The sequence below is a fragment of the Arachis hypogaea genome, chromosome 2 (genome assembly GCF_003086295.3).
Source record: "Arachis hypogaea cultivar Tifrunner chromosome 2, arahy.Tifrunner.gnm2.J5K5, whole genome shotgun sequence".
In the NCBI taxonomy this organism is placed as follows: domain Eukaryota; kingdom Viridiplantae; phylum Streptophyta; class Magnoliopsida; order Fabales; family Fabaceae; genus Arachis; species Arachis hypogaea.
In genome coordinates, this window is record NC_092037.1 from 57,300,915 (window position 1) to 57,313,193 (window position 12,279).

Genomic DNA, 12,279 nt, shown 5'->3' on the forward strand with positions numbered 1-12,279 from the left:
AATCAATTTTCCAATCAAATCTTCTTCAAAACCAATTTCTTTCCATTTTTAAAGATACTTACTATCAATTAATGATTTGATTCAACATTTAAAGTATGTTACCTTTTCTGTTGAGAAAGGTTTAATGTTTGAATCATATCTTTTCTTGTTAGTCAAGTTTTTAATTTTCAAATCAAATCTTTTTAAAATGTTTTTCAAATCATATCTTCTCAATCACATTTTTTTTAAAATCAATCATATCTTCTTAACCACATCTTTTTCAAAATAGTTTTCAATCAAATCTTTTTGATTTCTAATTTCAAAATCTTTTTCAAAAATCACTTGATTTCTTTTCCATTTTCATTTTCGAAAATTAAGTAATGTTTTTCAAAAATGTTTTCAAAATTTTTCACTTAATTTTCGAAAATGACTTCCCTCCTTCTCACATCCTTCTATTTATGGACTAACACTATCCTTTAATGCAAAAATTCGAACTCCATTCTCTCTGATAAGTTCGAATTTTCCACTTCTGTCTTCTACTCTTCTTTTCCTCTGACACCTAAAGGAATCTCTATACTGTGACATAGAGGATTCCACATTTTCTTGTTTTCTTCTCTTTCTTATGAGCAGGAGCAAAGACAAAGGCATTCTTGTTGAGGCTGATCCTGAACCTGAAAGGACCTTGAAGAGAAAGCTAAGAGAAGCCAAAGCACAACTCTCTTTAGAGCACCTGACCGAATTCTTCAAGGAAGAAGAACAAATGGCAGCCGAAAACAACAACAATGCCAACAATGCAAGGAAGGTGCTGGGTGACTTTACTGCACCTACTCCCGACTTCTATGGGAGAAGCATCTCTATCCCTGCCATTGGAGCAAACAACTTTGAGCTTAAGCCTCAATTAGTTTCTCTAATGCAACAGAATTGCAAGTTCCATGGACTTCCACTGGAAGATCCCCATCAGTTTTTAGCTGAGTTCTTGCAAATCTGTGACACAGTCAAGACTAATGGGGTTGACCCTGAGGTCTACAGACTGATGCTATTCCCTTTTGCTGTAAGAGACAGAGCTAGAGCATGGTTGGATTCTCAACCTAAAGAAAGCCTGGACTCTTGGGAAAAGCTAGTCAATGCCTTCTTGGCAAAGTTCTTTCCACCTCAAAAATTGAGTAAGCTTAGAGTGGAAGTCCAAACCTTCAGACAGAAGGAAGGAGAATCCCTCTATGAAGCTTGGGAAAGATACAAACAATTAATCAGAAAGTGTCCCTCTGACATGCTTTCTGAATGGAGCATCATAGGTATTTTCTATGATGGTCTCTCTGAACTGTCCAAGATGTCCTTGGATAGCTCTTCTGGAGGATCTCTTCATCTGAAGAAGACACCTGCAGAGGCTCAGGAACTGATTGAAATGGTTGCAAATAACCAATTCATGTACACTTCTGAAAGAAATCCTGTGAACAATGGGACTAGTCAGAAGAAAGGAGTTCTTGAGATTGACACTCTGAATGCCATATTGGCTCAGAATAAGATATTGACTCAACAAGTCAATATGATTTCTCAAAGTCTGTCTGGAATGCAAAATGCACCAAGCAGTACTAAGGAGGCTTCATCTGAGGAAGAAGCCTATGATCCTGAGAACCCTTCAATGGAAGAGGTGAATTACATGGGAGAACCCTATGGAAACACCTATAATCCTTCATGGAGGAATCATCCAAATCTTTCATGGAAGGATCAACAGAGACCTCAACAAGGTTTCAATAACAATAGTGGTGGAAGAAACAGGTTTAGCAATAGCAAGCCTTTTCCATCATCTTCTCAACAACAGACAGAGAGTTCTAAGCAGAATACCTCTGACTTAGCAACCATGGTCTCTGATCTAATCAAAACCACTCAAAGTTTCATGACTGAAACTAGGTCCTCCATCAGAAATTTGGAAGGACAAGTGGGTCAGCTGAGCAAGAAAATTACTGAACTCCCTCCAAGTACTCTCCCAAGCAATACAGAAGAAAATTCAAAAGGAGAGTGCAAGGCCATCAACATGGCCGAATTCTGGGAGGAAGAAGAGGCAGTGAACGCCACTGAGGAAGGCCTCACTGGGCGTCCACTGGCCTCCAATGAATTCCCCAATGAGGAACCATGGGAATCTGAGGCTCAGACTGAGACCATAGAGATTCCATTGAACTTACTTCTGCCATTCATGAGCTCTGATGAGTATTCTTCCTCTGAAGAGGATGAGTATGTCACTGAAGAGCAAGTTGCTAGATACCTTGGAGCAATCATGAAGTTAAATGACAAGTTATTTGGAAATGAGACTTGGGAGGATGAACCTCCTTTGCTCACCAAAGAACTGGATGACTTGTCTAGGCAGAAACTGCCTCAAAAGAGACAGGACCCTGGGAAGTTTTCTATACCTTGTACCATAGGCACCATGACCTTCAAGAAGGCCTTGTGTGACTTAGGGTCAAGTGTAAACCTCATGCCCCTCTCTGTAATGGAGAAATTAGGGATCTTTGAGGTGCAAGCTGCAAAAATCTCACTAGAGATGGCAGACAACTCAAGAAAACAAGCCTATGGACTTGTAGAGGATGTTCTAGTTAAAGTTGAAGACCATTACATCCCTACTGATTTCATAGTCCTAGAGACTGGGAAGAGCATGGATGAATCCATCATCCTTGGCAGACCCTTCCTAGCCACAGCAAAGGCTGTGATTGATGTTGATAGAGGAGAGTTGATCATTCAAGTGAATGAAGAATCCTTGGTGTTTAAAGCCCAAGGGTATCCCTCTGTCATCATGGAGAGGAAGCATGAAGAGCTTCTCTCCAAACAGAGCCAAACAGAGCCCCCACAGTCAAACTCTAAGTTTGGTGTTGGGAGGCCACAGCCAAACTCTAAGTTTGGTGTTGAACCCCCACATTCAAACTCTAAGTTTGGTGTTGGGAGGTTCCAACACGGTTCTGAGCATTTCTGAGGCTCCATGAGAGTCCTCTGTCAAGCTAATGACATTAAAGAAAGCGCTTGTTGGGAGGCAACCCAATGTTTTATAATTAACTATTTTCTTTTGTTATTTTATCTTTTTGTAGGTTGATGATCATAAGAAGTCACAAAAACAATAGAAAAAGCAAAAACAGAATGAAAAACAGGAAGAAAAATAGCACACCCTGGAGGAAGATGCTGCTGGCGTTCAAACGCCAGTAAGCCTAGCAGTTGGGTGTTTAACGCCCAGTCTGGCACCATTCTGGGCGTTTAACGCCAGAAAGGGGCACCAGACTGGCGTTAAACGCCAGGAAAGGGCAAGAACCTGGCGTTAAACGCCAGGAATGGGCACCAGCCCGGCGTTTAACGCCAGAAAAGGCTCAAAACGTGATTTTGAGCAATATTTGGTGCAGGGATGACTTTCCCTTGACACCACAGGATCTGTGGACCCCACAGGATCCCCACCTACCCCACCATCACTCTCTCTCTTCTTCCCCCATTCACCAATCACCTCAACACCTCTTCCCCAAAAACCCTTCACCTATCAAATCCCATCTTTCTCTTCACCACTCACATCCATCCTTCATAAATCCCCACCAACCTCACCCTTCAAATTCAAACCACTTTCCCTCCCAAACCCACCCATAATGGCCGAACCATTACACCCCTCTCTCCTATTTATACCCTTCTTCAACCCTTCATTTTCACACAACCTAAACACCACCTCTCCCCCTCTTTGGCCGAATACACCACCATCTCCCTCTTCCTCATTTCTTCTTCTTCTACTCTCTTCTTTCTTTTTTTCTCGAGGACGAGCAAACATTTTAAGTTTGGTGTGGTAAAAGCGTTGCTTTTTCGTTTTTCCATAACCATTATGGCATCCAAGGCCGGAGAAACCTCTAGAAAGAGGAAAGGGAAGGCAAAAGCTTCCACCTCCGAGTCATGGGAGATGGATAGATTCCCCTCAAGGGTGCATCAAGACCACTTCTATGAAGTTGTGGCCTTGAAGAAGGTGATCCCCGAGGTCCCCTTTTCACTCAAAAAGGGTGAATATCCGGAGATCCGACATGAGATTCAAAGAAGAGGTTGGGAAGTTCTTACCAACCCAATTCAACAAGTCAGAATCTTGATGGTTCAAGAGTTCTATGCCAATGCATGGATCACCAAGAACCATGACCAAAGTGTGAACCCAAATCCAAAGAATTATCTCACTATGGTTCGGGGGAAATACTTGGATTTTAGTCCGGAGAGTGTGAGGGTGGCGTTCAACTTGCCTATGATGCAAGGAGATGAGCATCCTTACACTAGAAGGGTCAACTTTGATCAAAGGTTGGACCAAGTCCTCACAGTCATATGTGAAGAGGGCGCCCAATGGAAGAGAGATTCAAGAGGAAAGCCGGTTCAATTGAGAAGGCACGACCTCAAGCCCGTGGCTAGAGGATGGTTAGAGTTCATACAACACTCAATCATTCCCACTAGCAACCGGTCCGAAGTTACCATAGACCGGGCTATCATGATCCATAGTATCATGATTGGAGAAGAAATAGAGGTTCATGAGGTTATAGCCCAAGAACTCTATAAGGTGGCGGACAAGACCTCCACCTTGGCAAGGTTAGCCTTTCCTCATCTCATCTGTCACCTCTGTTATTCAGTTGGAGTTGACATAGAGGGAGACATCCCCATTGATGAGGACAAGCCCATCACCAAGAAAAGGATGGAGTACACAAGAGATCCCACTCATCATGAGATCCCTGAGATTCCTCAAGGGATGAATTTTCCTCCACAAAACTAAGGGTGGAGCATCAAGAACACTCCATCATCCTTCATGAGATTAGAGAAGATCAAAGAATCATGAGGGAGGAGCAACAAAGACAAGGAAGAGACATTGAGGAGCTCAAGCACTCCATAGGATCTTCAAGAGCAAGAAAGAGCCGCCATCACTAAGGTGGACCCGTTCTTTGATTTCCTTGTTATTTGTTCTTCTGTTTTTCGAATTTTATGCTTATGTTTGTCTATGTTTGTGTCTTGTGATCATTAGTGCCTTAGTGTCTATGCCTTAAAGTTATGAATGTCCTATGAATCCATCACCTTTCTTAAATAAAAATGTGCTTAATTGAAAAAAGGAAAGAATTGCATGAATTTTGAATTTTATAACAGTTAATTATTTTGATGTGGTGGCAATATTTTTGTTCTCTGAATGTATGCTTAAACAGTGCATATGTATCTTGAATTTGTGGTTCATGAATGTTGGCTCTTGAAAGAATGATGAAAAAGGAGACATGTTACTGAGGATCTGAAAAATCATTAAAATGATTCTTGAAGCAAGAAAAAGCTATTCAAAAAAAAAAAGAGAAAAAAAAGAGAGAAGAAATAGAGAAATAGGAGTTGTGATCCAAGGCAAATAAGAGTGTGCTTAAGAACCCTGGACACCTCTAATTGGGGACTTTAGCAAAGCTGAGTCACAATCTGAAAAGGTTCACCCAATTATGTGTCTGTGGCATGTATGTATCCGGTGGTAATACTGGAAGACAGAGTGCTTTGGGCCACAGCCAAGACTCAATAAATAGCTATGTTCAAGAATCATCATACTTTACTAAGAGAATCATTAACACTATCTGGACTCTGAGTTCCTAAAGAAGCCAATCATTCTGAATTTCAAAGGATAGAGTGAGATGCCAAAACTATTCAGAGGCAAAAAGTAAAAGCCCCGCTCATCTAATTAATACTGATCTTCATAGATGTTTTTGGGATTCATTGCATATTCTCTTCTTTTTATCTTATTTGATTCTCAGTTGCTTGGGGACAAGCAACAATTTAAGTTTGGTGTTGTGATGAGCGGATAATTTGTATACTTTTTGGCATTGTTTTTAGTATGTTTTTGGTATGATCTAGTTAGATTTTAGTATATTTTTATTAGTTTTTAGTTAAAATTTACTTTTCTGGACTTTACTATGAGTTTGTGTGTTTTTCTGTGATTTCAGGTATTTTCTGGCTGAAATTGAGGGACCTGAGCAAAAATCTGATTCAGAGACCAAAAAGGACTGCAGATGCTGTTGGATTCTGACCTCCCTGCACGCGAAGTGGATTTTCTGGAGCTACAGAAGCCCAATCGGCGAGCTCTCAACGGCGTTGGAAAGTAGACATCCTGGGCTTTCCAGCAATATATGATAGTCCATACTTTGCCCAAGATTTGATGGCCCAAACCGGCGTTCAAAGTCACCTCAAGAAATCCCAGCGTTAAACGCTGGAACTGGCACCCAAATGGGAGTTAAACGCCCAAACTGGCACTAAAGCTGGCGTTTAACTCCAAGAAGAGTCTCTACACGAAAATGCTTCATTGCTCAGCCCAAGCACACACCAAGTGGGTCCGGAAGAGGATTTTTATGTCATTTACTCATTTCTGTACACCTTAAGCTACTAGTTTTCTATAAGTAGGACCTTTGACTATTGTATGAGAAATCTTTTGATCACTTTAGATCTCTAGATCATCTTTGGACATTTTAGTTCTTAGATCATTGGGAGGCTGGCCATTCGGCCATGCCTAGACCTTGTTCTTATGTATTTTCAACGGTGGAGCTTCTACACACCATAGATTAAGGTGTGGAGCTCTGCTGTACCTCTAGTATTAATGCAATTACTATTGTTCTTCCATTCAACTCCGCTTGTTCTTTATCCAAGATATCACTCGTTCTTCAACTTAATGAAGGTGATGATTGTCACGAATCATCACCATTCTCACCCATGAACAAAGTGACTGACAACCACTCTTGTTCTACAAGCGTTCAAGGCTCTAGTGAATATCTCTTGGATTCCTGATTGCACGATGCATGGTTGATCGCCTGACAACCGAGTGCTCGCCTGACAAACGAGCCAGCCATTCCGTGAGATCAGAGTCTTCGTGGTATAGGCGAGAACTGATGGCAGCATTCAAGAGAATCCGGAAGGTCTAACCTTGTCTGTGGTATTCTGAGTAGGATTCAATGACTGAATGACTGTGACGTGCTTCAAACTCCTGAGGGCGGGGCGTTAGTGACAGACGCAAAAGAATCACTGGATTCTATTCCGGCCTGATTGAGAACCGACAGATGAATTCCGCTATGCTGTGACAGAGCATATGCTATCGCTTTCACTGAGAGGATGGGAGGTAGCCACTGACAACGGTGAAACCCTTGCTTAAGCTTGCCATGGAAAGGAGTAAGAAGGATTGGATGAAGACAGTAGGAAAGCAGAGAGAGACGGAAGGGAATGCATCTTCATGCGCTTATCTGAAGTTCCTACCAATGAATTACATAAGTATTTCTATCTTTATCTTTGTGTTATTTTCGTTCATCACCATATACATTTGAGTTTGCCTGACTAAGATGTACAAGATGACCATAGCTTGCTTCAATACTAACAATCTCCGTGGGATCGACCCTTACTCGCGTAAGGTTTATTACTTGGACGACCCAGTGCACTTGCTGGTTAGTTGTGCGAAGTTGTGTAATGCCATGGTATTGAGCTACCACGTTTTTGGAGCCATTACCGGGGATTATGAGAGTTGTGAAAAAAGTATTGTTCATAATTTCGCCCACCAGAACCTTACAGCTTTAAAATTTGCAATATCTGCAAACCATGGAGCTTCCTGAATGGCAAATAGTTGCTCATCTGGGAAAGTCTCTGAAATCTCAGTAGAAAGGAGGGACGCCCCAGCTACTGGTTCTATTCGGGACAGATGATCTGCTACTTGGTTCTCTGTCCCTTTTCTGTCTCTTATTTCTATATCAAACTCTTGCAGAAGCAACACCCATCTAATGAGCCTGGGTTTTGAATCCTGCTTTGTGAGTAGATATTTGAGAGCAGCATGGTCAGTGTACACAACCACTTTGGATCCCACTAGATAGGATCTAAACTTGTCAATGGCATAGACCACTGCAAGTAACTCTTTTTCTGTGGTTGTGTAGTTCTTCTGTGCGTCATTTAGAACACGGCTGGCATAGTAAATGACGTGCAGAAGCTTGTTATGCCTCTGTCCCAACACTGCACCAATGGCATGGTCACTGGCATCACACATTAATTCAAATGGCAATGTCCAATCTGGTGCAGAGATAATTGGTGCTGTGACCAACTTAGCTTTCAGGGTCTCGAATGCCTGCAGACATTGTGTGTCAAACACAAATGGTGTGTCAGCAGCTAACAGGTTACTCAGAGGTTTTGCAATTTTTGAAAATCTTTTATAAACCTTCTGTAAAATCCTGCATGCCCCAGAAAGCTTCTGATTGCCTTAACATTGGCAGGTGGTGGTAATTTTTCAATTACCTCTACCTTTGCCTTATCCACCTCTATTCCCTTGTTTGAAATTTTGTGCCCAAGGACAATTCCCTCAGTCACCATAAAGTGACATTTCTCCCAGTTTAAAACCAGGTTAGTCTCTTGGCACCTTTTCAAGACAAGTGCTAGGTGATTAAGACAGGAGCTAAATGAGTCTCCATATACTGAAAAGTCATCCATGAAGACTTCCAGAAATTTCTCTACCATGTCTGAGAAGATAGAGAGCATGCACCTCTGAAAGGTTGCAGGTGCATTGCACAGACCAAAAGGCATTCTCCTGTAGGCAAACACGCCAGAAGGGCAAGTGAATGCTGTTTTCTCTTGGTCCTGAGGATCTACTGCAATTTGGTTGTAGCCTGAATAGCCATCCAAAAAGCAGTAATAATCATGGCCAGCTAGTCTTTCTAGCATTTGGTCTATGAATGGTAAAGGGAAATGATCCTTTCTGGTGGCTGTATTGAGCCTTCTGTAGTCAATACACATGCGCCACCCTGTGACTGTCCTTGTAGGAACTAGTTCATTTTTTTCATTATGAACCACTGTCATGCCTCCCTTTTTGGGAACAACTTGGACAGGGCTCACCCAGGGGCTATCAGAAATAGGATAAATAATCCCAGCCTCTAGTAATTTAGTGACCTCTTTCTGCACCACCTCCTTCATGGCAGGATTTAGCCTCCTCTGTGGTTGGACCACTGGTTTGGCATTATCCTCCAATAGGATCTTGTGCATGCATCTAGCTGGGCTAATACCCTTAAGATCACTTATGGACCACCCAAGAGCTGTCTTGTGTGTCCTTAGCACTTGAATTAGTGCTTCCTCTTCCTGTGAATTTAAAGCAGAGCTTATAATTACTGGAAAAGTGTCACTCTCTCCCAGAAATGCATATTTCAGGGATGGTGGTAGTGGTTTGAGTTCAGGCTTGGGAGGCTTATCTTCCTCCTGAGGAATTTTCGAAAATTCCTTTACCTCCTCTAGTTTTTCTTGATCAGGTTGAGTATCTTTGAAGATGTCCTCAAGCTCTGATTCTAGGCTTTCAGCCATATTGATCTCTTCTACCAGAGAGTCAATAATGTCAGCGCCCATGCAGTCAATTGGTGTGTCTGGATGCTGCATAGCTTTTACAGCATTCAACTTGAACTCATCCTCATTGACTCTCAAGGTTACTTCCCCTTTTTGTACATCAATGAGAGTTCGTCCAGTTGCTAGGAAAGGTCTTCCTAGAATAAGAGTTGCACTCTTGTGCTCCTCCATTTCCAGCACTACAAAGTCAGTGGGGAAGGCAAATGGCCCAACCTTGACAATCATGTCCTCAATTATGCCTGATGGGTGTTTAATGGAGCCATCAGCAAGTTGGAGGCATATCCGGGTTGGTTTGACTTCTCCAGTCAACCCAAGCTTTCTGATAGTGGATGCAGGTATTAGATTGATGCTTGCTCCAAGATCACATAGAGCTGTCTTAGTGCAAGCACCTTCTAATGTGCATGGTATCATAAAGCTTCCTGGATCTTGAAGCTTTTCTGGTAAGCTTTTTAGTATGACTGCACTGCATTCTTCAGTGAGAAACACTTTTTCAGTTTCTCTCCAATCCTTCTTATGACTTAAGATCTCTTTCATGAACTTAGCATAAGAAGGTATTTGCTCAAGTGCCTCTGCAAACGGAATCTTTATTTCAAGAGTCCTTAGATAGTCTGCAAAGCGGGCAAATTGCTTATCCTGCTCCGCTTGGCGGAGTTTTTGAGGATAAGGCATCTTGGCTTTATATTCTTCAACCTTAGATGCTGCAGGTTTATTCCTTACAGAAGTGGTTGAAGAAGCCTTGTTAGAGGGATTACTGTCAGCACTCTCAGGTGTCTGATCTTCCCTTGGCGTTTGAACGCCAGGAATGGGTGAAGCTTGGGCGTTAAACGCCAACTTCTCTCCCTTTTCTGGCGTTTGAACGCCAGAACTGGGCAAGGAATGGGCGTTTAACGCCAACTTTCCTTCCCTTTCTGGCGTTTGAACGCCAATAACATTCCTCTCTGGGCTCTTACTGTCCTCAGAGGGATTTTGAACACTGGTTTGGTTGTCCTCTGTCAATTGTTCCTTGTTTGGCTTTTTACTCTTTTGAGCAGTGTTATTCAGGGTCTTCCCACTCCTCAATTGAACTGCTTGACATTCTTCTGTTATCTGTTTAGATAATTGCTGTTTTGCTTGATTCAACTGCAGTTCTATGCTCTTGTTAGCAACTTTAGTTTCATAGAGCATCTCTTTAAAGTCTGCTAACTATTCTGTCATCAGGAGCAATTGTTGATTAAGCTCAGTTATCTGTTCTTGAGGACTAGGGTCATTGACTACTGCCATGACTTCCTCTTTTGGAGAGAACTCATTGCTAGAGTATAAATATTGGTTTCTAGCAACAGTGTCTATAAGCTCTTGAGCTTCTTCAATTGTCTTCCTCATGTGTATAGATCCACCAGCTGAGTGGTCTAAAGACATCTGAGCTTTTTCTGTAAGCCCATAGTAGAAAATGTCTAACTGTACCCACTCTGAAAACATTTCAGAGGGACATTTTCTTAGCATACCTCTATACCTCTCCCAGGCATTGTAAAGGGATTCATTATCCTCTTGTTTAAAGCCTTGGATGTCCAGCCTTAACTGTGTCATCCTTTTTGGAGGGTAAAAATGATTCAGGAATTTGTCTGACAACTGTTTCCATGTCTTTATGCTTGCTGTAGGTTGGTTATTCAACCACCTTTTAGCTTGATCTTTTACAGCAAATGGAAACAGTAATAGTCTGTAGACATCCTGATCTACCTCTTTATCATGTACTGTGTCAGCAATTTGTAAAAACTGTGCCAGAAACTCAGTAGGTTCTTCCTGTGGAAGACCGGAATACTGGCAGTTTTGCTGCACTATGATAATGAGTTGAGGATTTAGTTCAAAGCTGCTTGCTTTGATGGGAGGTGTACAGATGCTACTCCCATATGCAGCTGTAATGGGATTAGCATATGACCCCAGAGTCCTTTTGGACTGATTAATCCCACTTAAGTCCATAATGGACAAAAGGGAAACGATGATGATTGCAAGGAGATAAATTTTTTTTTTTTAACGAAAAAAAATAAAATAAAACAAAATAAAATTAAAATAAAAATTTGAAAATCAAAAAGAAAATAAGATCAGAGCAAATTGAAAACTGAATCAATGAGTTAATTAAAAAGATTTTGAAAATAGCAATTAGAAAGATATGATTGAAAAAATTTTATGAAAAAGATTTGATTTTGAAAAAGAGGAAAGAGAAAAACAACAAAAAGACACCAAACTTAAAATTTTAGAAAATCAAACACACAGTTTTCGAAAATCTTTAAGGGAAAAAACACAAAGAGGACACCAAACTTAGAATTTTTATAAATCAAAAAGGGACTAAGAACATGCAAAAATCGAAAATTAAAAGAAAAACAAAAGCATGCAATTGACACCAAACTTAGAATATGAAACTAGACTCAACTAAAAGACTCTAAACCAACAAAAATAAAACAGTCCTAATCTAAGCAACAAGATAAGCCGTCAGTTGTCCAAACTCAACAATCCCCGGCAACGGCGCCAAAAACTTGGTGCACGAAATTGCAATCACACTTTTGCAATCCCGCACAACTAACCAGCAAGTGTACTGGGTCGTCCAAGTAATACCTTGCGTGAGCAAGGGTCGATCCCACAGAGATTGTCGGCTTGAAGCAAGCTATGGTTATCTTGTAAATCTTAGTCAGGATATCAGAAATTATCAGGATTGATTGTGAAAAGCAAAAGAACATGAAATGATTACTTGTTTTGCAGTAATGGAGAATAGGTTGAGGTTTGGAGATGCTCCATCTTCTGAATCTCTGCTTTCCTACTATCTTCTTCTTCAAACACGCAAGTCTCCTTCCATGGCAAGCTGTATGTAGGGTTTCACCGTTGTCAATGGCTACCTCCCATCCTCTCAGTGAAAGCGATTGCATATGCTCTGTCACAGCATAGCGGAATTCATCTGTCGGTTCTCAATCAGGC